Source organism: Anopheles funestus, assembly GCF_943734845.2.
Source record: "Anopheles funestus chromosome X unlocalized genomic scaffold, idAnoFuneDA-416_04 X_unloc_34, whole genome shotgun sequence".
Lineage (NCBI taxonomy): Eukaryota > Metazoa > Arthropoda > Insecta > Diptera > Culicidae > Anopheles > Anopheles funestus.
Genome location: NW_026045159.1, coordinates 22,507 through 27,500, shown reverse-complemented (window position 1 = coordinate 27,500; position 4,994 = coordinate 22,507). Strand labels below are relative to the sequence as shown.

Genomic DNA, 4,994 nt, shown 5'->3' with positions numbered 1-4,994 from the left:
TGAAGTTTGGTTTGTTGTATATCAAGGAATTGATAGGCACTCAAGAATGTGTGCATCGGCCGGGTTTAATCGTCCGACGCGCAATATGCGTTCAACTTATCGGTGTTCATGTGTCCTGCAGTTCACATTGTGACGCGCATTTAGCTGCGGTCTTCATCGATCCATGAGCCGAGTGATCCCCTGCCTAGGGTTTTATAGTAAGGTTCCCAATGTAACACAATCCCGGTGGTACGTCCAAAGACTAACTTTCTGACTAAGTTGTCTTTATTACCCAATAGTCCCAGGCCTTGTGACTTGTGGCTCATGTCTACGCCCATGGCCACCATTCGCTAAGATAGTTTTGAAGTCACTTTGAAGGCCCAGGAACAACTCTCTTAGCACATCGGTTAACCTGGCGCCGCAGTCAACTCATGTGCTTGGATCGGATCGAGCTATTGAGTATTGGGCCTGCATACTCGCTCATCCGTATCCTTTGCGTACCGCCCCATGGCCCTTGTATGTCTGCACCACAGTTCCTGTTCGTTCCGTGCCTATGGCCGGATACGTATTGCACATCGGTTAACCTGACGCCGCAGTCAACTCATGTGCTTGGATCGGATCGAGCTATTGAGTATTGGGCCTGCATACTCGCTCATCCGTATCCTTTGCGTACCGCCCCATGGCCCTTGTATGTCTGCACCACAGTTCCTGTTCGTTCCGTGCCTATGGCCGGATACGTATTGCACATCGGTATACCTGTCGCTACTCAGGCAACTCGTGTGCGTGGATTGGATCGAGAACATGGTGTGTGCCCCATGTTATAATTGATAGTCCATATCCACTTTATAGGTTAAAGTCATAAGTTGTGATTGCACAACCATTCTTCATAAGAGTTTAATCACTCTTCAACTAACTTTCGTTCTGGTGTCTTGGTATCAAATCGCGTAAGACACAAGATTCTACTGGCCAAATAGAATCTAGCACATTGGTTAACCTGGCGCCGCAGTCAACTCATGTGCTTGGATCGGATCGAGCTATTGAGTATTGGGCCTGCATACTCGCTCATCCGTATCCTTTGCGTACCGCCCCATGGCCCTTGTATGTCTGCACCACAGTTCCCGTTCGTTCCGTGCCGTAGCCGGATACGTATTGCACAACAGTAGATACCATCACCTGACGTATCTAACACACCACTATTGTAACTCGTCGTCGAAGGACCTTTCAAGTGCCTGATGGCCAGGGGAGCTCTTACACGGCACGGAGACACAGTGATGCTCGCCCATCACAGTGTACAACGATCGAGTTTGCTTAAGTGTCTGGGTACCTACACACCAGACACAATGCAATGGCCACGGATCCACACAAGGCACATCACATGCAGAAAGCTTCACCAGATTCTGACACATACCACACTCTTGTAACTCGTCGTCGAAGGGGCGTTCAAAGTGCCTTACGGCTAGGGGGGATCTAGCACGGCACGGAGACACAGTGATGGTCACCCATCAAAGTGTACAACGATCGAGTTTGCTTTCCGCGCAAGCGTTCTAAGTGTCTGGGTACCTACACACCAGACACAATGCAATGGCCACGGATCCACACAAGGCACATCACATGCAGAAAGCTTCACCAGATTCTGACACATACCACACACATGCAACTCGTCGTCGAAGGGGCGTTCAAGTGCCTTACGGCTAGGGGAGATCTAGCTCGGCACGGAGACACAGTGATGGTCACCCATCAAAGTGTACAACGAACGAGTTGGCTTTCAACAAATTCTGACACATAGCAAGCGAGCGACCGAGCTACACCGAAGGCAGCCCATGGTTGGTCACTCGCGGACGATCATCAGTAATGATCCTTCCGCAGGTTCACCTACGGAAACCTTGTTACGACTTTTACTTCCTCTAAATCATCAAGTTCGGTCAACTTCAGCCATGCCAGCTGCAGCTCACGAAGGAACCGCGGAAGGTAAGCCTCCAGAAACCTCACTAAATAATCCATCGGTAGTAGCGACGGGCGGTGTGTACAAAGGGCAGGGACGTAATCAGCACTAGCTAATGACTAGTGCTTACTAGAAATTCCAGGTTCATGGGGACCGTTGCAGTCCCCAATCCCGACTAGATGGGCATTTTAGTGATTTCCCGTTCCTCTCGGAATGGGGGCGCCTATTGGCGAGAACACGCTGCGACCCACATTGTAGCACGCGTGCAGCCCAGAACATCTAAGGGCATCACGGACCTGTTATCGCTCATTCTCAGCTTGCTAAACACAAGTTGTCCCGCTAAGCAGGGCAAACGTAGCCGACGACCGCCCGTGAAGGCGCCGCCCGGCTGTAACGTCAGGTGCGCCCGGAGGCGCACTGCTGACAGCGTTCTAGTTAGCATGTTTGAGTCACGTTCGTTATCGGAATTAACCAGACAAATCATTCCACGAACTAAGAACGGCCATGCACCACTACCCTTAAATTTGAGAAAGAGCTATCAATCTGTCTTACCTCGATAAGTTTGGACCTGGTAAATTTTCCCGTGTTGAGTCAAATTAAGCCGCAAGCTCCACTTCTTGTGGTGCCCTTCCGTCAATTCCTTTAAGTTTCAACTTTGCAACCATACTTCCCCCGGAACCCGATTTTGGTTTCCCGGAAGCGACTGAGAGCACCGAATAGGGGTAGCGTCTCCCAATTGCTAATTGGCATCGTTTACGGTTAGAACTAGGGCGGTATCTAATCGCCTTCGATCCTCTAACTTTCGTTCTTGATTAAAGAAAGCATCCATGGCAAACGCTTTCGCTTCAGTTGGTCCTACGACGGTCTACGAATTTCACCTCTCGCGCCGTAATACCAATGCCCCCAACTACTTCTGTTAATCATTACCTCTAGGTTTCTGACAAACCAACGAAATCGTATAAACCGAGGTCATATTCCATTATTCCATGCAAGATTATTCTCGGCCAACGCCAACCCCACGGGGGGGCCGGACGCTTTGTCTTAGCCTGCTTTGAGCACTCTAATTTGTTCAAGGTAAATGTGAGTATCTTGAGCACCATGAGGAGCCCGTGCCGGAGTTAACCGGTAGCACGGTACTCGTTCACAGAGTAACGCCCAAGTACACCATTGTGAGTCGCAGCCGTGAGCGCGCGCACGAACGGCCCCGGCGTGTAACCGGGCGCCCGTGGCGGTCACGTGTCTGGACGGGCAATCAACTTCGAACGTTTTAACCGCAACAACTTTAATATACGCTAGTGGAGCTGGAATTACCGCGGCTGCTGGCACCAGACTTGCCCTCCACTTGATCCTTGTTGAAGGATTTATACTCAACTCATTCCAATTATGGACCATCGTTAGAGAGGTCCATATTGTTATTTCTCGTCACTACCTCCCCGTACTGGGATTGGGTAATTTACGCGCCTGCTGCCTTCCTTGGATGTGGTAGCCATTTCTCAGGCTCCCTCTCCGGAATCGAACCCTGATTCCCCGTTACCCGTCGCAACCATGGTAGTCCTCTACACTACCATCAATAGTTGATAGGGCAGACATTTGAAAGATCTGTCGTCAGTCGACAAGCGACCATACGATCTGCGTCCTTATCCAGACTTCAACTCAAGCCGCCCGGAGGCGATTGGTTTAACTAATAAGTGCACCAGTTCAGCTACCCGCGAGGGCAACAGTCCCGGTATGTTGCATGTATTAGCTCTGGATTTTCCACAGTTATCCAAGTAACTAGTGGTAGGATGATCTTGTGAATTATAGCTGTTATACTGAGCCTTATGCGGTTTCACATTCATTTATGTTTGTACTTAGACATGCATGGCTTAACCTTTGAGACAAGCGTATATTACTGGTAGGATCAACCAGAATTCGTTCCACTACAGACACACACTCGCTTAGTGGGAAATAAATTTCCACACAACTCTCTCTCTCTAGAACCATATGGAATGGCTCTTTGGTGTTGGGTAAGGCACCAATTTGTTGGGGTGTAACGGTCACCACCAACTTTAAGTTTGTTAGGGCACAACGGAAACCACTAACTAAACTTTAGGAAACTAAATTTCCTCACACATTATCTCTCACCATATTAGCACTAGGTGCTATCCACGATTGTACAACGTTTCAACTCTTGAATCGACCGTAGGGCCGCGGAATTGCTTCCGGGCCCCTATTCTCGCTATTAATTGTTCATCTCTTTCAATACATCGAGTTCGTTCCATTGGGTAGTTCGCATGGCGAACGTTTTGATGCAGCCCCCTGGGGGACCACGGCACTTTACACCGGGTATGGTGTATGCGCAACCTACAGATAACAATAAACCCCTTATGCGTGTGTAAACCGATGTTGGGCTGCTCAACATCTTTCATGGTTACATCACTTGCACCAGAACCCACGGTGCCGATTTGGTAATATGTTGTACATTTACTCTCAAGATGTACGCTTCGGCCCCTTATTCAGGGGCTCAAGCTATTACCAGCAAGAACAATCCTCATCCAGACTTGAACTCGAAACACCCGCAGGCGAACGGTTTAACTAATAAGTGCACCAGTCTTGAATCCATGCGTCGGTGGAAACAATGCCGGCGTGTTGCATGTATTAGCTCTGAACTTAGCGAGTGATTGCCTTGCAGCTGTCATACTGAGCGTAGAGCGTGATTATCGCTCACTTGAACCATGTTGAATGGCTCTTTGGTGTAGGGTAAGGCACCAATTTGTTGGGGCGTAACGGTCACCACCAACTTAAGACTTGCTTATAGGTATTTCAACGTTTTCAACTCTTAAATCGACCGTGTTTCATTATCATCTCTTCTTCTTATTAAATGCATAGAGTTCGTTCCATTGGGTAGTTCGCGTGGCGAACGGTTTGATGCAGCCCCCCGGGGGGGACCACGGCACTTTACACCGGGCATGGTGTATGCGCAACCTACAGATCACCAATATATTTGTGATCGATAATGCACACTTCTTACACGACTGACCAGTCGACAGCGCTGCCTTCCTATTATGCGTGTGTAAACCGATGTTGGGCTGCT

The 4,994-nt window shown here is 49.1% G+C and overlaps 1 non-coding gene across 1 annotated transcript; it reads right to left on the bottom strand.

Moving 5' to 3' along the window:
• Positions 1 to 34: 34 nt before the first annotated feature.
• LOC125773453 (5.8S ribosomal RNA) lies at positions 35 to 192 on the bottom strand. Its single transcript, XR_007420116.1, has one exon. It is a non-coding gene; the product is annotated as a 5.8S ribosomal RNA (ribosomal RNA).
• Between the last annotated feature and the right edge of the window lie 4,802 nt (positions 193 to 4,994).